Raw genomic sequence first — 25,437 nt, forward strand, 5'->3', positions numbered from 1 at the left:
TCTTCTACGCCAGCCCAATGATTGCAAGTCCGCTCACCACAGCCGAACATCATCACCATTCCGTATCCATACGAGCGTGGCATTTTGTGCAGCACTACGATCTGTTGTCCACTTGTATATCCTGTTTATGTCATCACTTGTCGGCCTTGCAGCACCCCCTGATGACATTGGTGTTTTCACCACATCTTCTAATTTTCTTATATTTTCTGGTGCTTTGGGTTTCAGACTCACATTTCATTCATTTATTACCAAAGATCCGGTGATGAGTCTGGTACGTACATCTGAGTGATGCCAAGCGAGAATGATGGGATTGAAAAGTCAACCTAAATTGGATCCTTTGGCGCAACATACAATACCATTGCAAGTTCTTCGAAATTCCTGCACATTAATTAACACTTAAGTCCTCTTAATTGAGTGTCTATTGCAAGTTCTCGTGCAAGTCTTTTGTACTTTAGTTCAGTAGGAAGCATGCATTTCCAAAAGGGTGTTAGCTCAAACTATAATAAAGAAAGTAGTGTAACATTCATAAGATTATATGGATAACATTATTTGTTGATTAAACTTACCACTTGAAAAGTAGGAGAGTCAGAAATAAAAAGTCATGAACCTACTATAATTATCAATACTTCGTATTATGGTTAAATTCAATTAACTTGCCTTTTCTCTGAAGGTCCTTCATCAACATTATCATCTATTGCGTTTCCAATAGGTGTGTCGGGCATTGTCTCATCCTTTGTGAGCGTTTCTTTACATGCCTTCTTCATACACACTATATTTCACCTAATGCATCCTTTTTGGGACTCTTGACTGCAATTTTTGTTTAAATAAAGTGGAAGTTGAGTAACTATAAGTGATAATAAAAAATGCACCTAACACAAATCTGATCCGATCAAGTAAATCTAGTACGTTCAAATGTAAAAATGATTTTAATTCAAAAGTTTACCCAAAGCTGCTTCATACAGAGTAAAGAATGGATAGTAACATCCGCAATTCCAATCAGTTAACATCCATAAGGCCACACGACTAATATTAGGTGTCAGGCATACATAACATCCGAATTAAGATGACAAATATTAGCTATTCGAACTCCTATTAAAGGTAACTAGTATTAGCATTAGTAAGATCTTTATTTATTTGGAATAATGCTTATCAAACTATCATACATGTTACACATTAAAACCAAAGCCGCTTAGTAACAAAATTTTTAAGTATGCATATAAGGGAGAGTAGAATTTCCATGAAAGTGTTAATTTATCCCTAAGTTCCTAATTCAAAGTTATTAATTTATGAATTGAATGCTAACAAATAAAAAGATACATCTAAAATGTGTAAGATCAATTGCCATGCTCAACATAAGTAGCTGCAACAATTTTTTAATGATAATGTAGATGTTTTAGGAGAAGAAAGTTAAAGATAGATCTACAAGTTACAACATTAATATCACACTTCTAACATTAGATAAAAAATTAATAACTCTATAGATGGTAAAAATTTATATACAAATGTACTAATTAATTATTTTAACATAGATGCCAAAACTAAAAAAAAAATTATACTAGTCTACTATTAAAAAGAAGCAGGTTAGAGCAATAAAATTTTATAGTATAACTGAAAAATTATTAACTTGTGTTTTTTTCGAAGGCCCTTCATCAAAGTTAGTAGCTAATGCATTTCTGGCCCATATGTCAGTCTTAGTCTCATCTACCGTGGGAGTTTCTTTATGAGTTTTTCTATTACACTTTGTTTTTCTGTAACACATCATCTCTTTGATACGCAGTTGTGCTTTTTTGGAAGCTTAGACATCTTCTCAATTAAATTTAGAAGACTCTACAGTAAACAAATTATTATAAGCTTAATTTTCATTAAAGCATAAAAGAAGTGATCCAACTAACATATCTTTCACACTTATCATTGTTAAAATATTATATATCTATCATATGCCTCACTGAGTGCGATGTGCTTTTCTCTTCATCCATCGTCTTAAGATCTGCAAGTGACCAGTTTCTAATCCAAGTTCTCTCCCATTATATCTTTTTAAATCTCTATTCTTGTTAGCATGGAGATATATAATCTGAAAGTTATAGTAATTAGTATAACTAAAGTATACTATAAACTAACAAATAACAAATCAAAGGGTAGGGATATACGGCTCACCAGCAACGCAAAAATACATCCATTCACTGTCTTCTTTCCTACATCCTGAAACCTCAAAATTTCCTTAATTAGAAAATTGTAAATGTACCTGGCCCAATAGATGTTCCTTAGGTTCGATACATTAATGGCAATCCGTATATGTATGTCTGAAACAGTGGCCTTCAGCGAGGGAAAGAACAAACACTTAGATATCAACATGATGAATTATTTTCGGAAAATGATTCTATTGTCATCAGACTACATGGAGCATGTGATAACATCCATTTTTAAATCTGGTTGTGTCTTTTCTGTGGAGCTGTTACAAAATCGGTGCTCTGCTAGTGTTTCTAAATTTTTGAAACTCTCCCCTGCCACACATAAAATGAGTCAATGCACAAATTTTTATAGGATAATTTTATATAAAACCTATATTCAACAAGGTTATTGTGAAAAATTTTCTTTTGTTTGTTTTTCTCCTTATTTTATTTGGGAGATTACTTACCATGGTTTGGTATGCCAAAACACCGCGCAATGGATTGAACCGTTATGAGAATTTTTCTTGTTTTGATGATTAATGACTTCTCATCTTGACTATATGATGATTCTAATGCCACCATCATATCTTGGTTGACAACTCATTCAGGCACATATTTCAGCCTGCCAAAGTCCATGTTCTCCACCTCTGTCACTTTCTCTCCGTCCGCTTCTAAACTTAAATGCCTCATAATTGAAGCTACGCAACATAGTGAGCACCTAGATACTAGTGTTTTCTACACAAACAATCATAGCCAGCACACAGTAACAACCGAAGAGAATTTCTGTATTAACATTTACTATTAACGCACAACACTCCAAATTTTTAGTTAATTCACCGCTAACTATTAAACGTACCTTTTTTGATCCATCAGGTTTTTTTGGCCGTCCTCTTTTTGGAATGTTACTCTTATGTGTATCTTTTTTGCTCCTGATACGAAACATTCTTAATGCTTGGTTTTTGTATCCTGTCCTTGGGCAACATGGATATATACTTAAATAAACTACTTAACTTACACATAACATCCCAAAATGTTTATTACTAGCATAGCTATAATAACATCTTTGCTTAATATAACATCCATGATTGAAAAATTTCTTACTTTAGTATTATAATATCACAATAGTCCTCACACTACTATTTACATGCCCAACTTTTGAGAGTATACTATTAATCTCAAAAAAATTTCAAGTTCGATATTCACTTTTGAAAGTTTATTATTAATCATCATAATTTTCACCATAAAAAGGTTAGAGAATCGGAGGTCAACGAGAGAAGAAAAGCCAACATGATAACTTTAGAAAATGTAGGTTAGTTCTCTTTTCCATATTTTAACACAAGAAATAAATAAACAAATAAAAAGATGCATGTTAATGGCTCCTAATTCACTAAACTAAGACACATTAATCTGGTGACCAATAATGGACTCCTATAGTGCTTTGTTATCAACAATTATAGTCCCCGCACATATCCCATTTGCTATTCCTATCGTGATTATTATGACAACCACATTAATCAAGTTATTTTTAATACCAAAATCATGATTATTTACTATATATCCATTATTCTCATAATCATTTCACCCAAGTAACTAATCAAAATTTTGTGAATTAATTTATTTAACTATATACCATTATTTAACAAGTTATATATGTATGTATGTTCATGTTCTTAGAAAATACTAATTGTGTAGGAATGTGTACTAGTTTATGCAAAATTTTAACCCAATCATTTATAAAGGGTAAAGTAATTTACACTAAAAAAAGGAATAACATCTCAATGACATGCGTAATTAGGAGGATTTTTTGTTAAATGAATGAAAACAAAAAACTGAAAAAAATATTTTGTGGCTAACTTTATGTACTCCTACTATAATTAATTACCATTATCATTAAACTAATAAAAAAATAATCTAAGTAACAGATATGGAATAGAAGGATTTGTTAGATTGTGCTTTATAATTTTTGGGACATAAGTTTAAAATCTTATTAGTTGAAGGTATTAGTACAATAATGACTTCTCTTGTGCCTTCTTTTTATGGAATGCTATCTGCGTATATCTCTTTCGCATAAAACTTTATTCATCTTCTTTATTTTTTCTTTATCATGGTTTTTAAGCAACTTGAACCTAATGGGGGTACTTTACAATTAACACACTACACATTATTAATCTCTTAAAATAAAACATAACACATAGCAAGCAAACTAGCAAATAAAAAAAGGTTAAACAGATTAAAAAATAGGGGTACCGTAACACTCGATAAAATGGGATCAAGAACAATATACAGGTTTGATTTGCAATGTGTTTAAATGAGTAAAAAACTTTGTTGATTATAAAAACGAAAACCTCCCCCCTCTTTTTTTGCAACTTTCCCTTCATCTCCACTCTTAAAACGCCATCTTTAGAATTGAAAAATACGACAGCTTTTCTCTTCCTGCAAACTCATCAACGCAAAATAAAGAATAAAAATTTTATCTTTTACATCCAATACAGACACATGCAATAGCTAATAATGAAGCACTATGCCAATCAATTGAAATATACAAATAGATAACATACCTCTATGAGTAGAAGACAAGGTTATGCGATGCTCCGATGACCAAGTTATGGGATTTTCTTCTCTCTGCTTTCTTTCGTTCTTCTCTATTGTAGGCTTATGGTTTGAATAAAATTAGGAGAAAAATTTTGATCTTTTACTCAGGTTAATGTGACAGTATTTTCAGATGTTAATCTATTGGAGAGAAATTGTATGTTAATGGATATTAATCTGAATGAGAGATGTTAGGGATTTGATTTAGGAGAAACTGAAATGGATTTTGGAAATGAAATTAAAAACTCCCGACATGCAAAAGAAGGTCAAGTGATAAGTGGGTAATTGATAAGAAGGTGTTCTCCACTCGCTTATCATAAAAATAAAATTTGTTTTGTGCTATATCTACATTATACACTACTAGCAGCTCAATAGGCACTATCGTGCCTGTTCAGCCGCTTTTCTATTGAGTTAAAAATATATTTTTATATTTTTATTTTTAAAATTATAAATTTAATATCAATAATTAAAAAATAAATTATGAAAAAATAAAATATTTTAAATTATTTAATATATGTAGAATGTATAAAATAAATAAGTTTAAATTAAAAAATAAATAAATTAAGTTCTTATTATGTGTAACAAAATCAAGATAAAGATTTACTAATATTATTTACAAATTAATTATTTATATATTAAATTTATTTATTTTCTCAACCCTATTTAATTTGGAATAAATTTAAAAATTTATATTCATATTCAAAACACTCTTTTAAAAGATACATAATTCTAATAGATAAAAAATTATTTCTTTAATCTTATATTGAACATCTTTAATTATCTTGAATTTTATTATTATTTTAAAATTATTAATTTTTATTTTAATTATATCATTTCATCATATTATGCACTATTATTTTCTCTTATTATTTTTTTACATGTATAACTATTATTATCTCGCCGTCACTATTATGTTGCCTTGTTTTATTGTCCTTCCTTGTTTTCTTCTTCTATTAACCCCAATCGCAATCTATTACCACCATACCATTATCGCAGCTCTCATTTTTGTTTATCACTTTGATTCATACATATCCATTTTGTTAATTTTTGAGTTGTTAAAGATTTGTTAAAAAAATTATATTCTTGTTTGATTTAGATATCTAAATGTATAACTATTATATAAATACTTATTTTTCATACTTACTTGTTAAGTCATATTTTATCATTTAAAAAAAATTAAGATATCAAGCATTCAAAAATTTTGTATAAAATAAAAAAATAAAAATATAAGTTATTTAATTTTTTAATATATAGAATAAGTGAATTTAAATTAATTTAGGTATAATACTAACAATGAAGATAAAAATTTATAAAAATTTATAAATTTATTTATTCCTCAATTATGTTTAATTTTAAACAGATATAAAAAATTATATTTAAATCACTCTTTCTCTCGCATAATTTTTAATAGCTAAAAAATTTTTTATTTCTTATAATTTTATATTCAATATTTTTAATTATCTTTAATTTTATTATTCTTTTAGAATATTTAATTTTTGGTTTTATTATTTTTTTTATCATTATCTATTTGCATATGTCTCACCACCACTCTTGTATTAGTTTATTTTCTCTTTCTTCCTCCATTTTTTATTCTCTTTCTATCTTTTCGTCAATCACATTTAGTTACCATCATATATTAGTTCATTATTATTACACTCAAAAGTGAATACTAATTTAAAAATAAAGTTAAAAAAAATCTCATAACCCTTATGTCATCTACACTCCTATAAATATAACGAATGAGTAAATTTAACTTTTTTTATTACGAGTATTTTTTTAATTATCTAATGAATATAAATTCACATATTTTTATTTATGATAAAAATTAAAAATTAAAGTTAAATGACATTAGTACTTTTAGTTTAATAAAATTAAAATAAAGTACAAAAATAAGAATAAAAACTAAAAAATAGATGGCTTTAGAGAAAAATAATGTTAAATTTTATGTCATTATATATGAGAACAATGATTTATTTTATTATATTTATTTTTGTACCAAATAATAAAAAAATCAAATTTTATATCCGTTTTTTATTACTTATTTTATTTATCTATGGTTGTTTAAATTAGACTTTATAGTTATTAAGTCATGTTTCCATCCAACAAAAAAATAATTATGAAATCATTTTCATTTTTTTATAGGAGTATATTTATTATATCACGATTTTAATAATTAATGCAAAATTTAAAAATTAAATAAATATATATTTATTTTTATTACATTCAATAGTGAATTATATATATTCCTATAGTCAAGAAATAGATTTAACTTCTTTTATAATAAATAGTTTTTCAATTCTTTTTTATTTAACCTAAAAATTAAACATTAAAACTAATGTTAATACTTTTTTATTAATAGAGCTAAAATAAAACATAAAAATAAACCTGAAATAAAAATAAAAATATAAAATTTTGAATCCTAAAATATAAAATGGTTATAAAATAAAAAAATTATTTAAATATAATTTTTATAAGGTACTCCATGAATGAATTTAGATGAATGAATATTATATAAAAAATGAATTCTGATATATTGGTACAAAAATTATGTGTAACTTTTATTAAAAAAATATTATCCTGTTAAACTATTTTACTTTTATTCTTTTAAAAGCATATCCATAATAAAAATAATTCGCATGAATAATTAACGTCCAATGCAAAATTTTTGATAGAGTTGTTGTGAAAAATGTGTGGAAGTTTTTTTATTCCACGTCATTGTTGGATGCACGGGAGAAATTTTTTTAATAATAAACTTTTTTTGTTAAGAGTAATATTGAAACTTAAATTTAGACGACATTATATACTGTGTAGGTACTTAGAGTATATTAAAAGAGTAGGATAAAAATTTAAAGAGAAAAATTATTCTTTGTAAATTTATTTTTAAAAAAATTGTCTCTATGGAATTATTTTATTTTTATTCTTTAAAAATATATCCGAATAAAAAAATTTGCAACAATAATTTACATCCAATACGAATTTTTTTTACTATGCAGTTGAGATGATAGATAGTAAGAAAAGTAAAAAATAATGATAGAAATTCCGTGAATGTGAATTAATGAGATAGAGAGCGTGAATGTATGTGAGAAGAAGGAAGATGAGGTAGTGGAAGTTTTTTAACATAGAATAAATAACTGACATCTAGTGGATAATATTAGAAAGGTTAAAATTGAAAAAAAAAATTGGACACCAAAACAGGTTTTGCCATTATATATGAGCAATGCTAGGGGTAGGGGGCCAGCAATTTTTGTGATTGTTAGCCATCAACTAGCCATCAATGATGATTTGATGGTATGAGATTGAGGTGAGATTTCATCCAATGGCTCACCTTCCTCTCTGCTGGTTACACGCTAGCCAAAATTCAATAAAACTGCTGGCCCCTAAACTTTTTCATTATATATTGTTATAGATTATTTGGCTACCTAGCATTATCACTTTTTTATATGTTTTCTTCTAACACTTTTCACATTTAACATAGTTCCATCCAAATTTGTTATCAGTTTCGTTTATAGTTACTAAAATTGTGAAGATCTTTTCTTATTCTAATATTTTATTTATGTTATCATTAGGTAAATGGTATTTCCATGTTGTGAGTTTTTTTTGTCATATCTAATCATTAGATTCCCATTGCATAGTCATAAGATCTTGGACAATTATTCGATTTTTAATCATTCTACTATGAAGATTTGTGTTGGCATTGTCTTGACTTGATATCTCAATTACTTCTTCATATTGATCGGTCCTATTTAGGATTTTTTTTTATATTTGTTAAATTGAATAATTAAATAAATGAATTAATAAAAATTTTTTGAGATACTTATTAATTATGAAATACCTATAAGTCAGTTGTACGAATTCTTCAGTTTATAGATTGATGTAGATTTTGGTACTCGAAATTGTACTAACCGAATAATCCTAAAATATTATAATATGATAGGTTATATAAGATAAGATTGTGTTTTTTTTCATTTAATGTATTATATAAACTATAATTCTTTGAACTAAAGAAAACAATAGATTTAATTTTTTTTTGAAAAAGATCGTACTTTTGTATTCATTAACCAATGGTGATGTGAGTGTAACAACATTTTGGTCCTTTTTATTTGTGTTGTAATTTCTTTGTTTATCTAACTTGAGAGATTTCTTCACAACATGACTTTCAATACGATATTCCTAAAATTATTAGTATTTTGTTAATAACTATATATAAATGAAAAATGAATTGCTTGTATATTATTTTACTCTTTAAGTATCAATTCCATTCTTTGTATTTTTATGGGTTTTTCTTTAACATCTACTTATTATTCTTCTTCTTCTAGTGCATGCAGTTTTTCAATGACATCTACAATAAAAAGAACAAAAATGTGTAAAATTTTTTAAATAAGTTATTTTTAATAAGAATAATTGAAATAGTATAAAGTGAAATTACCTGTTAATATTTTTCTTTGACCCACTCTGTCAAACAATGTCTTAAATGATGCAAATTCAAAATAGTGTTGGGGAATATTCAAAACTGGATCTTTAATTTCTTTCACAATAGTTGTGAGTAAAAAGTTTGCTTTCATTATACCTTTGGTCTATACAAATCATTTGCGTCTTCTATTTTTAAATTTTTTATAGTATAGACATTTTCTTCTTGTAACAAATGTTTGAATTTGTTCATCATATTTTTCTTCACAATTATATGAAGAAGTGTTTCCTGTAGTATTAGTAAATCATAGTTAATAATTAGTTAAAAAATTGATTACATTTATTTTTTTAAATTATTAGAAAAGGAATAATGAATAGCATAATGAAAGAAATATATTTTAATGATATTAAAATACAATTATATATAAAGTATTATAAAATAATATAAAAAGTATAAAAAACGAAAACAGTTAAAGTATTTTTTTGCAAATTCAATTTAAAAATACAATAAATATGTTTGTTTTGTACATTTTCATCTAATATAATCATTTCTAAGCAAGGAGGGTCCTATTCATTTGTGGGTATTAATATTTTCCATAGACGAATCACGCGAAATTTGATAACCAATTGTTTATTTGTTTGATGATATTGTCCAAAGAATGATGTTCCATTGAGTAACTTTGAAATATTGTGTAGTTCGAAAATAAATTTTTTATGTTAAATTTAATGTTATTTAAAGGAATAATGATAAAAGACTTGTATAAGTAGTTCAAATAGTATGAAATTTGAATATTTATAACGTAAAATTTATTATGATTACTAATATTATTAATTTATTATGACATTTGTAGTATGGATATTTATTACATTGAATGAGTTATTTATAGAAATTTATAAATTAATTATTGGGGTTATAAATTTTTTGTATTGTTTATAATAGTAAGATATAATAAATATAGGGATATGGATTCGATGTCTTTGTAAGTTATAAATTTGGTTAGACACTATTAATTTTTAATTATTATCATTGGTAATTTTGCGCCCTAATTTACATATATTTCTATTACTTTTATATATATATATATATATATTTTACAATTTTAATTTATGTGTGAATTTATGTATGTAATTGAATATTTTTTTATTAGCTATAACTGAATACTTATTACTTATAGTTTATACTTTCTTATGACTTTGTATATACTTTTTAATATACTGTCATTATTATATATACTTTTTATTTAGGCATGTTTATTTAAAAAAAAAATTAAGCAAAATAAGGGATTATACACACATATTCATACCACTATTTTTTTTCAATTATATATATATATATATATATATATATATATATATATTTCTATGATCGTTAGTGAAGTAATATGCAATAATAATTATATAAATTTATTTACTAACTAATAAATTATTATAAACTTTAAAATGCAACTTTGACCCAGTGAGATTGTTATATGTGATTAAGAATATTGCAAAGATTTTAGAGACCAATTTTAAGTGATTAAAATTATGGTTTATAGATTATATGATTAAGGATTTGTAAAAAAAAATCTGTAGCATTATATATAAATAAATTTTGATGTATAATGTACAAAATTATGAGAAAAATATCTAATATCCTTAAATTCACCTCATGCTTATGTGTTGTGTCTAAAAAGAAGTATTGAGATTCAATTTTCGGACTAGTTGGAGCTTTGTGGAAGTTGACCTTTGTAAATCCGCTGAAATCGGTAAATAATTAGTCAACGAATCAAATTTTAAATAGAAAAATTAATAATTCAAAACTAATATCAAAATAGGGTAAAGTTCGTCAAAACGAGAATTTTGACACCAATTTCAAAAAATTTGGCCCAAAATTGAGCCGAACTGACCGAATCGGACCCGAACCGAACCAATGGGCCCAACCAACTCACTATATATAAATATATAATGAGCTGAAGCTCATTTCATTTCATTCAGCATGCAGAACATGCTGGACAGCAACCTAAATGGGGAAGAATATGTTGAAGATTCCAAAACCCTTGTTTTCATTCAAATCCACATAACTTCTCGCTATGAACTCCGATTGTCGCACTGTTTGCGGCTACGCGTCCGCGGCATCGAGCTCTACCAAGCCCATAGCATTGAAAGGTAATAAAACCACGTTTTCTTCCTCAATTTTCCTATTTCCAGTTCTGAATTTATTGGGCTTTGGTATTGAGATTTTATATAATTTGGTGTTTTAGGCTCAAGTTAGCTTCCGGGACTTATGGGCTCAAGTTATTGAGCATATGGGTATGGTAAAGACACCCTAATTCTAACTCAATCTTGTATTTATAATGAAAAACTGAATTGGAACATATACATGTGTATTAGGTGTAGTTTAAGAGGGTGTTTATGCATTGGACTTGAATTTGGATTACTTGGAGCTTTGTTGATGACAAGGCTTGCTTTGGGGCTGTTTGATTGAGCTTGGAGGGGCTGTGATTTTGTGTTGAGAGGCTTCCTTGCGTGAATTAAGTGATCAGCCAAGGTATGGTTTAAGTTTTACACGTTTAATATTTACGGTGTTGTGAAAACTTAGGTTAGAAAAACCATAGGATAAGTTGAATTGTTTATTGCATTTAATGATTAGCCTTGTAATGTTGTTGGAATAGATTTGTTGGTTGATATATATTGGAATTAAGAGTTGTGGAAGTTATTAGTGGTGTACTCTTATATTTATCTATGATGGATAAGGATTGGTGTTTATTAATAAGAATGTAGAGTTGTGTTGTGGTGGTATTACATATGCTGTAACTAATTATATAATGATTAGAATTGCATGAGACCAAGTTTGGGCTAAACTTAGGAATATAAAGAACTAAACTGAAAAATTTGGGACCTTTTTGTTAAATATACAATTTACGGAAAATTTTTAAAGTTAGGTAGTTAAATCTGTCCAGCAGAAGAAAAGGTCAGACAGGGTAGCAACTTGTTTGTTGATGAGCGGATAATTTGTATACTTTTTGGCATTGTTTTTAGTACGTTTTTGATATGATATAGTTAGTTTTTAGTATATTTTTATTAGTTTTTAGTTAAAATTCACTTTTCTGGACTTTACTATGAGTTTGTGTGTTTTTCTGTGATTTCAGGTATTTTCTGGCTGAAATTGAGGGACCTAAGCAAAAATCTGATTCAGAGACCAAAAAGGACTGCAGATGCTGTTGGATTCTGACCTCCCTGCACTCGAAGTGGATTTTCTGGAGCTACAGAAGCCCAATTGGCGCGCTCTCAACGGCGTTGGAAAGTAGACATCCTGGGCTTTCCAGCAATATATGATAGTCCATACTTTGCCCAAGATTTGATGGCCCAAACCGGCGTTCAAAGTCACCTCAAGAAATCCCAGCGTTAAACGCTGGAACTGGCACCCAAATGGGAGTTAAACGCCCAAACTGGCACCAAAACTGGCGTTTAACTCCAAGAAGAGTCTCTGCACGAAATTTGCTTCATTGCTCAGCCCAAGCACACACCAAGTGGGCCCGGAAGTGGATTTTTATGTCATTTACTCATTTCTGTACACCTTAGGCTACTAGTTTCTTATAAGTAGGACCTTTTACTAGCATCTTTGATCATCTTTGGATCTTGGGATTATCTTTTGATTCTTTGATCATCTTTGGACATTTTAGTTCTGAGATCATTGGGAGGCTGGCCATTCGGCCATGCCTAGACCTTATGCTTATGTATTTTCAACGGTGGAGTTTCTACACACCATAGATTAAGGTGTGGAGCTCTGCTGTACCTCGAGTATTAATGCAATTACTATTGTTCTTCCATTCAATTCCGCTTGTTCTTATTCCAAGATATCACTTGTTCTTCAACTTGATGGAGGTGATGATTGACGCCCATCACCATTCTCACCCATGAACAAAGTGACTGACAACCACTCTTGTTCTACAAGCATTTGAGGCTTGGTGAATATCTCTTGGATTCCTGATTGCACGATGCATGGTTGATCGCCTGACAACCGAGTGCTCGCCTGACAAACGAGCCAACCATTCCGTGAGATCAGAGTCTTCGTGGTATAGGCAGGACCTGATGGCGGCATTCAAGAGAATCCGGAAGGTCTAACCTTGTCTGTGGTATTCTGAGTAGGATTCAATGATTGAATGACTGTGACGTGCTTCAAACCTGTAACCTACTGGGCGTTAGTGACAGACGCAAAAGAGTGATTCTATTCCGGTAGGGGAGGGAACCGAACCGGTGATTAGCCGTACTGTGACAGAGTATTGAGCATTAGTTTTCACTGCGAGGATGGGAGGTAGCTGCTGACAACAGTGAAACCCTACACGAGCTTGCCATGGAAAGGAGTAAGAAGGATTGGATGAAGGCAGTAGGAAAGCAGAGAGACGGAAGGGAAGGCATCTTCATGCGCTTATCTGAAGTTCCTACCAATGAATTACATAAGTATCTCTATCTTTACCTTTGTGTTATTTTCGTTCATCACTATATCCATTTGAGTTTGCCTGACTAAGATTTACAAGATGACCATAGCTTGCTTCAATACTAACAATCTCCGTGGGATCGACCCTTACTCACGTAAGGTTTATTACTTGGACGACCCAGTGCACTTGCTGGTTAGTTGTGCGAAGTTGTGTAATGCCATGGTATTGAGCCCACCAAGTTTTTGGAGCCATTACCGGGGATTATGAGAGTTGTGAAAAAGTATTGTTCACAATTTCGCCCACCAAGTTTTTGGCACCGTTGCCGGGGATTGTTCAAGTTTTGAGCAAGCTTTTGGTAACATCAGTGCCAAGATCCGGCAACAACATCAAGTTCTTGGTGTTATTGCTCGGGATTGTTTAGGCTGGACAACTAACGGTTCATCTTGTTGCTTAGATTAGGTATTTATTTTTTCGAAATTCTTGAAGATGAATTCTAGAGTTTCATGATGATTTGTTGAAATCTGGCTGGCTGAGAAGCCATGTCTAATCTGATTGGACCGAGGTTTCAACTCATCACCACAAGAGCTTGTTGATTTTTCATCAATCTTGCTTTTGGAGCAGTGATCTGCTAAGGCTTGGCTGGCCTCTGGCCATGTCTAGTGTTTTGGACCGAAGCTTTCTTTGAAAGCTTGGCTGGCTGTGAAGCCATGTCTAATTCCTGTACCGGAGTCTTAGACTAGCATTGCACTGATTCCTGGAGTTCTCATTAAGAATTTTGATACCTTTTTCCACTTAATTTTCGAAAAACAAAAAAAAAAAATTTTACAAAATTTTATAAAATCCAAAAATATTTCTTGTTTGAGTTTAGTGTCTCATCTTAAGTTTGGTGTCAATTGCATGCATTCATATGTCTTAGTGATCTTCAAGATGTTCTTGATGATTTACTTGCTCTGATCTTTGAATTCTATTGACTTGATTGTTTTGTGTGTCTCATATGCATTTTCATTTTGTTAGTGTCAGTAGTATACAAACTGCTAAGTTTGGTATCTTGCATGCATTGTTAATTGATTTTAGTTGCATTTTGATTTTTCCTTATTATCAAAAATCCAAAAATATTTTTAATTTGTGTCTTTTCAAGTCAATAATACAAAGAATTGAAGATTCAGAACATACAGCAGAGGAATTGCACAGAAAAAGCTGGGCGTTCAAAACGCCCAGTGAAGAAGGACAGACTGGCGTTTAAACGCCAGCCAGGGTACCTGGTTGGGCGTTTAACGCCCAAAAAGGTATGGTTTTGGGCGTTAAACGCCAGAATGTATACCATTCTGGGCGTTTAACGCCAGGATGGCCAAGGGAGGAAGATTTTTTTTTTCAAATCAAATTTTTTCTAAGTTTTCAAAATCTTTTCAAAATCAAATCTTTTTCAAATCAAATTTTCAATCAAATCTCTTTCAAAATCAATTTCTTTCCATTTTTAAAGATACTTACTATCAATTAATGATTTGATTCAACATTTCAAGTATGTTGCCTTTTCTGTTGAGAAAGGTTTTATGTTTGAATCATATCTTTTCTTGTTAGGCAAGTCATTAATTTTAAAATCATATCTTTTCAAATTGTTTTCAAAACATATCTTTTAAAATTGTTTTCAAATCATATCTCCTCAATCACATCTTTTTCAAAATAGTTTTCAATCAAATCTCTTTGATTTCTAATTTCAAAATCTTTTTCAAAAATCACTTTATTTCTTTTCCATTTTCATTTTCGAAAATTAAGTATTGTTTTTCAAACATGTTTTCAAATTTTCTACTTAATTTTCGAAAATCACTTCCCTCCTTCTCACATCCTTCTATTTATGGACTAACACTATCCCTTAATGCAAAATTCGAACTTCATCTCCTTTGTTAAGTTCGAATTTTCCACTTCTGTCTTCTACTCATCTTTTCCTCTGACACCTAAAGGAATCTCTGTACTGTGACATAGAGGATTCCACATTTTCTTGTTCCCTTCTCTTTCTTATGAGCAGGAGCAAAGACAAAGGCATTCTTGTTGAGGCTGATCCTGAACCTGAAAGGACCTTGAAGAGAAAGCTAAGAGAAGCCAAAGCACAACTCTCTTTAGAGCACCTGGACGAACTCTTCAAGGAAGAAGAACAAATGGCAGCCGAAAACAACAACAATGCCAACAATGCAAGGAAGGTGCTGGGTGACTTCACTGCACCTACTCCCGACTTCTATGGGAGAAGCATCTCTATCCCTGCCATTGGAGCAAACAACTTTGAGCTTAAGCCTCAATTAGTTTCTCTAATGCAACAGAATTGCAAGTTCCATGGACTTCCACTGGAAGATCCTCATCAGTTTTTAGCTGAGTTCTTGCAAATCTGTGACACAGTCAAGACTAATGGGGTTGACCCTGAGGTCTACAGACTGATGCTATTCCCTTTTGCTGTAAGAGACAGAGCTAGAACATGGTTGGATTCCCAACCTAAAGAAAGCCTGGACTCTTGGGAAAAGCTAGTCAATGCCTTCTTGGCAAAGTTCTTTCCACCTCAAAAATTGAGTAAGCTTAGAGTGGAAGTCCAAACCTTCAGACAGAAGGAAGGAGAATCCCTCTATGAAGCCTGGGAAAGATACAAACAATTGATCAGAAAGTGTCCCACTGATATGCTTTCTGAATGGAGCATCATAGGTATTTTCTATGATGGTCTCTCTGAACTGTCCAAGATGTCCTTGGATAGCTCTTCTGGAGGATCTCTTCATCTGAAGAAGACGCCTACTGAAGCACAAGAACTGATTGAAATGGTTGCAAATAACCAATTCATGTACACTTTTGAAAGAAATCCTGTGAACAATGGGACTAGTCAGAAGAAAGGAGTTCTTGAGATTGACACTCTGAATGCCATATTGGCTCAGAACAAAATATTGACTCAACAAGTCAATATGATTTCTCAAAGTCTGTCTGGAATGCAAAATGCACCAAGCAGTACTAAGGAAGCTTCATCTGAGGAAGAAGCTTATGATCCTGAGAACCCTTCACTAGAAGAGGTGAATTACATGGGAGAACCCTATGGAAACACCTACAATCCTTCATGGAGGAATCATCCAAATCTTTCATGGAAGGATCAACAGAGACCCCAACAAGGTTTCAATAACAATAATGGTGGAAGAAACAGGTTTAGCAATAGCAAACCTTTTCCATCATCTTCTCAGCAACAGACAGAGAGTTCTAAGCAGAATAACTCTGACTTAGCAACCATGGTCTCTGAGCTGATCAAAACCACTCAAAGTTTCATGACTGAAACAAGGTCTTCCATCAGAAATTTGGAAGGACAAGTGGGTCAGCTGAGCAAGAAAATTACTGAACTCCCTCCTAGTACTCTCCCAAGCAATACAGAAGAAAATCCAAAAGGAGAGTGCAAGGCCATCAATATGGCCGAATTCTGGGAGGAAGAGGAGGCAATGAACGCCACTGAGGAAGACCTCAATGGACGTCCACTGACCTCCAATGAGTTCCCCAATGAGGAACCATGGGAATCTGAGGCTCAAACTGAGACCATAGAGATTCCATTGGACTTACTTCTGCCATTCATGAGCTCTGATGAGTATTCTTCCTCTGAAGAGGATGAGTATGTCACTGAAGAGCAAGTTGCTAAATACCTTGGAGCAATCATGAAGCTAAATGACAAGTTATTTGGAAATGAGACTTGGGAGGATGAACCCCCTTTGCTCACCAAAGAACTGAATAACTTGTCTAGGCAGCAACTGCCTCAAAAGAGGCAGGACCTTGGGAAGTTTTCTATACCTTGTACCATAGGCACCATGACCTTCAAGAAGGCCTTGTGTGACTTAGGATCAAGTATAAACCTCATGCCCCTCTCTGTAATGGAGAAATTAGGGATCTATGAGGTACAAGCTGCAAAAATCTCACTAGAGATGGCAGACAACTCAAGAAAACAAGCCTATGGACTTGTAGAGGATGTTCTGGTCAAGGTTGAAGACCATTACATCCCTACTGATTTCATAGTCCTAGAGACTGGGAAGTGCATGGTTGAATCCATCATCCTTGGCAGACCCTTCCTAGCCACAGCAAAGGCTGTGATTGATGTTGATAGAGGAGAGCTGATCATTCAAGTGAATGAAGAGTCCTTGGTGTTTAAGGCCCAAGGATATCCCTCTGTCATCATGGAGAGGAAGCATGAAGAGCTTCTCTCAAAACAGAGCCAAACAGTGCCCCCACAGTCAAACTCTAAGTTTGGTGTTGGGAGGCCACAACCAAATTCTAAGTTTGGTGTTGAAACCCCACACTCAAACTCTAAGTTTGGTGTTGGGAGGTTCCAACACGGTTCTGAGCATTTCTGAGGCTCCATGAGAGTCCTCTGTCAAGCTAGTGACAATAAAGAAGCGCTTGTTGGGAGGCAACCCAATGTTTTATAATTAATTATTTTCTTTTGTTATTTTATCTTTTTTGTAGGTTGATGATCATAAGAAGTCACAAAAACAATGAAAAAAGCAAAAACAAAATGAAAAACAGGAAGAAAAACAGCACACCCTGGAGGAAGATGCTGCTGGCGTTCAAACGCCAGTCAACCTAGCAGTTGGGCGTTTAACGCCCAGTCTGGCACCATTCTGGGCGTTTAACGCCAGAAAGGGGCACCAGACTGGCGTTAAACGCCAGTAAAGGGCAAGAACCTAGCGTTAAACGCCAGGAATGGGCACCAGCCCGGCGTTTAACGCCAGAATTGGCTCAAAACGTGGATTTTGATGCCATTTGGTGCAAGGATGCCTTTTCCTTGACACTACAGGATCTGTGGACCCCACAGGACCCTACCATCACTCTCTCTCTTCTTCCCCCATTCACCAATCACCTCAACACCTCTTCCCCAAAAACCCTTCACCTATCAAATCCCATCTTTCTCTTCACCACTCACATCCACCCTTCATAAATCCCCACCAACCTCACCCTTCAAATTCAAACCACTTTCCCTCCCAAACCCACCCATAATGGCCGAACCATTCACCCCCTCTTTCCTATATATACCCTTCTTCAACCCTTCATTTTCACACAACCTAAACACCATTTCTCCCCCTCTTTGGCCGAACACACCACCATCTCCCTCTTCCTCATTTCTTCTTCCTCTACTCTCTTCTTTCTTCTTTTGCTCGAGGACGAGCAAACATTTTAAGTTTGGTGTGGTAAAAGCGTTGCTTTTTCGTTTTTCCATAACCATTATGGCATCCAAGGCCGGAGAAACCTCTAGAAAGAGGAAAGGGAAGGCAAAAGCTTCCACCTCCGAGTCATGGGAGATGGATAGATTCCTCTCAAGGGTGCATCAAGACCACTTCTACGAAGTTGTGGCCTTGAAGAAGGTGATCCCCGAGGTCCCCTTTTCACTCAAAAAGGGTGAATATCCGGAGATCCGACATGAGATCCGAAGAAGAGGTTGGGAAGTTCTTACCAACCCCATTCAACAAGTCGGAATCTTGATGGTTCAAGAGTTCTATGCCAATGCATGGATCACCAAGAACCATGACCAAAGTGTGAACCCGAATCCAAAGAATTATCTTACTATGGTTCGGGGGAAATACTTGGATTTTAGTCCGGAGAGTGTGAGGGTGGCGTTCAACTTGCCTATGATGCAAGGAGATGAGTATCCTTACACTAGAAGGGTCAACTTTGATCAAAGGTTGGACCAAGTCCTCACAGTTATATGTGAAGAGGGCGCACAATGGAAGCAAGATTCAAGAGGAAAGCCGGTTCAATTGAGAAGGCATGACCTCAAGCCCGTGGCTAGAGGGTGGTTAGAGTTCACACAACGCTCAATCATCCCCACTAGCAACCGGTACGAAGTTACCATAGACCGGGCCATCATGATCCATAGCATCATGATTGGAGAAGAAATAGAGGTTCATGAGGTTATAGCCCAAGAACTCTATAAGGTGGCGGACAAGACCTCCACCTTGGCAAGGTTAGCCTTTCCTCATCTCATTTGTCACCTCTGTTATTCAGTTGGAATTGACATAGAGGGAGACCTCCCCATTGATGAGGACAAGCCCATCACCAAGAAAAGGATGGAGTACACAAGAGATCCCACTCATCATGAGATCCCTGAGATTCCTCAAGGGATGAATTTTCCTCCACAAAACTATTGGGAGCAACTAAACACCTCCCTAGGAGAGTTGAGTTCCAACATGGGACAATTAAGGGTGGAGCACCAAGAACACTCCATCATCCTTCATGAGATTAGAGAAGATCAAAGAATCATGAGGGAGGAGCAACAAAGACAAGGAAGAGACATTGAGGAGCTCAAGCACTCCATAGGATCTTCAAGAGCAAGAAAGAGCCGCCATCACTAAGGTGGACCCGTTCTTTGATTTCCTTGTTCTTTCTTCTTCTGTTTTTCGAATTTTTAGTGCTTATGTTTATCCATGTTTGTGTCTTGTGATCATTAGTGTCTTAGTGTCTATGCCTTAAAGTTATGAATGTCCTATGAATCCATCACCTTTCTTGAATAAAAATGTGCTTAATTGAAAAGGAAGAATTGCATGAATTTTGAATTTTATAACAGTTTAATTATTTTGATGTGGTGGCAATATTTTTGTTCTCTGAATGTATGCTTAAACAGTGCATATGTATCTTGAATTTGTGGTTCATGAATGTTGGCTCTTGAAAGAATGATGAAAAAGGAGACATGTTACTGAGGATCTGAAAAATCATAAAAATGATTCTTGAAGCAAGAAAAAGCATTTCAAAAAAAAAAAAGAGACCGAAAAAAAAAAAGAAAAGAGAGAAATAAGAGTTGTGATCCAAGGCAATAAGAGTGTGCTTAAGAACCCTGGACACCTCTAATTGGGGACTTTAGCAAAGCTGAGTCACAATCTGAAAAGGTTCACCCAATTATGTGTCTGTGGCATGTATGTATCCGGTGGTAATACTGGAAGACAGAATGCTTTGGGCCACAGCCAAGACTCAATAAGTAGCTATGTTCAAGAATCATCATATTTTACTAAGAGAATCATTAACACTATCTGGACTCTGAGTTCCTAAAGAAGCCAACCATTCTGAATTTCAAGGGATAGATTGAGATGCCAAAACTGTTCAGAGGCAAAAAGTTAAAAACCCCGCTCATCTAATTAATACTGATCTTCACAGATGTTTTTGGAATTCATTGCATATTCTCTTCTTTTTATCTTATTTGATTTTCAGTTGCTTGAGGACAAGCAACAATTTAAGTTTGGTGTTGTGATGAGCGGATAATTTGTATACTTTTTGGCATTGTTTTTAGTACGTTTTTGATATGATATAGTTAGTTTTTAGTATATTTTTATTAGTTTTTAGTTAAAATTCACTTTTCTGGACTTTACTATGAGTTTGTGTGTTTTTCTGTGATTTCAGGTATTTTCTGGCTGAAATTGAGGGACCTAAGCAAAAATCTGATTCAGAGACCAAAAAGGACTGCAGATGCTGTTGGATTCTGACCTCCCTGCACTCGAAGTGGATTTTCTGGAGCTACAGAAGCCCAATTGGCGCGCTCTCAACGGCGTTGGAAAGTAGACATCCTGGGCTTTCCAGCAATATATGATAGTCCATACTTTGCCCAAGATTTGATGGCCCAAACCGGCGTTCAAAGTCACCTCAAGAAATCCCAGCGTTAAACGCTGGAACTGGCACCCAAATGGGAGTTAAACGCCCAAACTGGCACCAAAACTGGCGTTTAACTCCAAGAAGAGTCTCTGCACGAAATTTGCTTCATTGCTCAGCCCAAGCACACACCAAGTGGGCCCGGAAGTGGATTTTTATGTCATTTACTCATTTCTGTACACCTTAGGCTACTAGTTTCTTATAAGTAGGACCTTTTACTAGCATCTTTGATCATCTTTGGATCTTGGGATTATCTTTTGATTCTTTGATCATCTTTGGACATTTTAGTTCTGAGATCATTGGGAGGCTGGCCATTCGGCCATGCCTAGACCTTATGCTTATGTATTTTCAACGGTGGAGTTTCTACACACCATAGATTAAGGTGTGGAGCTCTGCTGTACCTCGAGTATTAATGCAATTACTATTGTTCTTCCATTCAATTCCGCTTGTTCTTATTCCAAGATATCACTTGTTCTTCAACTTGATGGAGGTGATGATTGACGCCCATCACCATTCTCACCCATGAACAAAGTGACTGACAACCACTCTTGTTCTACAAGCATTTGAGGCTTGGTGAATATCTCTTGGATTCCTGATTGCACGATGCATGGTTGATCGCCTGACAACCGAGTGCTCGCCTGACAAACGAGCCAACCATTCCGTGAGATCAGAGTCTTCGTGGTATAGGCAGGACCTGATGGCGGCATTCAAGAGAATCCGGAAGGTCTAACCTTGTCTGTGGTATTCTGAGTAGGATTCAATGATTGAATGACTGTGACGTGCTTCAAACCTGTAACCTACTGGGCGTTAGTGACAGACGCAAAAGAGTGATTCTATTCCGGTAGGGGAGGGAACCGAACCGGTGATTAGCCGTACTGTGACAGAGTATTGAGCATTAGTTTTCACTGCGAGGATGGGAGGTAGCTGCTGACAACAGTGAAACCCTACACGAGCTTGCCATGGAAAGGAGTAAGAAGGATTGGATGAAGGCAGTAGGAAAGCAGAGAGACGGAAGGGAAGGCATCTTCATGCGCTTATCTGAAGTTCCTACCAATGAATTACATAAGTATCTCTATCTTTACCTTTGTGTTATTTTCGTTCATCACTATATCCATTTGAGTTTGCCTGACTAAGATTTACAAGATGACCATAGCTTGCTTCAATACTAACAATCTCCGTGGGATCGACCCTTACTCACGTAAGGTTTATTACTTGGACGACCCAGTGCACTTGCTGGTTAGTTGTGCGAAGTTGTGTAATGCCATGGTATTGAGCCCACCAAGTTTTTGGAGCCATTACCGGGGATTATGAGAGTTGTGAAAAAGTATTGTTCACAATTTCGCCCACCATTTGTCTTGCTGCGACTTCTACGAGTTGAGTTTTAGATCAAAATTAATTTTGTTATAAAATTTGATTAATTTTCTTTATTGCTCTAAAATTTTAGAATTTTAAGAGTTGAGGATTGGGAGTTGTGAATTTTTTAATATTGGTGGTCAAAGCTGAAAAGAAACAGATTTCAGCAAGTTATGCACCAACTTCCAATGCTTGTAACACTTAGAATTGAACAGCAATTTGGTTGCAACTAGAACACACTTGTTCCTGGATGAGCTAGGAGTTCCCAAGCTAAAATTTAGCTTAATTGGAGTTTTGTAATAAAAGTTATTCAAATTTAAAGGTACTAAGCTTGTTGGTTTCTAAAACAGATTTTGACTCATTTTTACTTAACTTCCAGGTAATGTAACTTCTTCATTAAAAATAGTATTAACTCAGAACCAATTGAGAAAGAAACCTGGATGAGTAAAGTTTAACTACATTAATTTTTAAAGTCATTGGATTTAACTTAGATTTTATATTGAATTTTGAATATCACATACTGCTGCTGTTTTTCTGGTTTTATGCACTGTAGAGCAGTCACGGTTTTTCCTTTATTTTTGAAGTTAGAGAAATCAGAAAATTATGATCTTTAGTTTGTTAGAAAGTTTATTTCAAGATGAACGCCTGAACATAAAGTTTTTGCAATTACGAGTTCATTTGTTATATTAAAAACTGAATAGAAAATAGAGTGTCGATGATGACTTAGTGATAGTCATGGGTTCGAGAAGTTAAAGTTTAATCTTCGCGTGATGTGATTGATTTAATGTTAGAGTTGGGTTGATTTTAAGATTATCCGGTATTAAAGAGGTTAGGAAGAGTTTGATAAATGGTTTGGTTGGGACCCGGAAAGAGTAAACGTGATGAATTATAAGAGAATGATGTGAAAGCTAAATGAATACATGTTGTTATGGCTATAAAGAACGAATGTAAGGAAATTGTGATGATAAATGATGATATTTGGGAATGACTGTGTGTGGCCAAAATGGTCGATATGGCAAGCTGAGGATGGAAGTTCCCACTCTTGTCGTGATGCAGATGTGGCGAAGGTGGAAAGGCACTCTCCTTCGTATTGTTTTCCCCACATTCTTCTCTAGTTGCAAGGTGGAAAGACACACTCCTTCGATGTGGAAAGGCACTCTCCTTCGTATATCCTCTAGGAGAAGGTGGAAAGGCACACTCCTTCGATGTGGAAAGGCACTCTCCTTCGTTTATGATCCTCTTGGAGATGCGCAACCTAGAGACCAATGTCTAGGTTAGCTACCAGATGTGTCGGGTTCTGGCAAAATAACTGACACGTGAGCTCACGGCCAGTAGGATAGACATTCATCATATGCATATGTGTGCTTTGTTTGCTATGCCTTAATTGGGAATGCCTAATTGATATATATCACCTGCTACTTGTATATTTGCTACTTGTATTATCTGTTCATTACTTGTGCTTGAACTTGTTTGGTTGTTTGTTCCTGTTGCATTATGGATGATGGAGGGATGGAGAAAATGGAGAAATGGTCTGGTGATATGTGTGGATTGAAATTGAGTAAGTTAGGTAGATTTAGAATACCTACCCCTGTTTATGATTTTTGTTTAGTAATTAGGTTGGATAATTGAATAACAAAGTTCTAGGATTGCCTATGGAATTCTCATGACCTTATTTATTATACGCGTGACACTTTTACCATGCTGAGAACCTCCAGTTCACATTCCATATTGTATTGTTATTTTTCAGATGCAGGTCGAGAGGCTCCTCGCTAGGCGTCTGGATCCTGGGAAGCGAAGTAGTTCTTGGGTGTATTTTGGTTTTCTATTTGTATATATGTATATATGTATTTAGCTTATTCTCCAAGTAACTTGTGTATGCTGCTCCTCTTAGAGGTTTAGGGAGAGATAGGAGTTTACTTTGGTATTTTGGTGTATTTTGGGGATACCTATATATATATATATATCCTCTGGCCAGCCTTAGCTTCGCAGGCTGAGTCAAAGACTAGTTATGCTGTTTCCTTGGCTTTCCTTTATTCTTTTGCTTATTTTTATCATGTTCCTATTAGGTTTCTTAGCACGCAAGTAATCATTTTCTGAGCGTTGCGCTTTTTATTTTGCGATTTTGTTTTACCCATGTTTCAAGGCTCCTAGTTAAGTATCATTCTCTCTATTATATATATATATATATATATATATATATATATATATATATATATATATATTACTATTCTTAGAGGTCGTAATACCTTACTATCTCAGTCCTATGACTTAAGAATAAGATTAAGTATGGTAGGGTGTTACATTATGGTATCAGAGCAATTCGTTCCTATAGAGCCTGAGGATGAACTGATTATGCTTTTGTGCATTCTCTGTGTATGTGTCTATGTGCTGTTAGGAAATATAATTGATATATGTGGCACAAATGTCCATGAGTATGCATTTGGAACTTAAAGCACTAGACTTGCGATATTGAGACTGATCATCTTGATATCACTAGGTTGGTGTGTATAGGGACCAGATGTCGACTCGCGGACTCGAACGTGTGCGAGGTAGAGGTAGACTAGGCAATGCTATGCCTGAAGCGACAGGGAATATTCCTAATCCTGTAGACTTCATGGCTGCTCTAGGGAATATGGCCGCGGCGATGCAAGCGACAGGCGAAGCCTTGGGAAACCAAATAAATAATGGTGACAATGGCAACAACGGTGATAATGGTCCTATGACGCTTTCCTCCTTCCTGAAGGTTTATCCTCCGACCTTCAGAGGAACCTTGAACCCTACTGATACGGATAACTGGGTACAAGCCATTGAGCGAGCATTACAGGCTCAACAGGTTCTTAAAGAACAGTGTGTTGAGTTTGGGACCT

Source organism: Arachis hypogaea, chromosome 4 (genome assembly GCF_003086295.3).
Source record: "Arachis hypogaea cultivar Tifrunner chromosome 4, arahy.Tifrunner.gnm2.J5K5, whole genome shotgun sequence".
Lineage (NCBI taxonomy): Eukaryota > Viridiplantae > Streptophyta > Magnoliopsida > Fabales > Fabaceae > Arachis > Arachis hypogaea.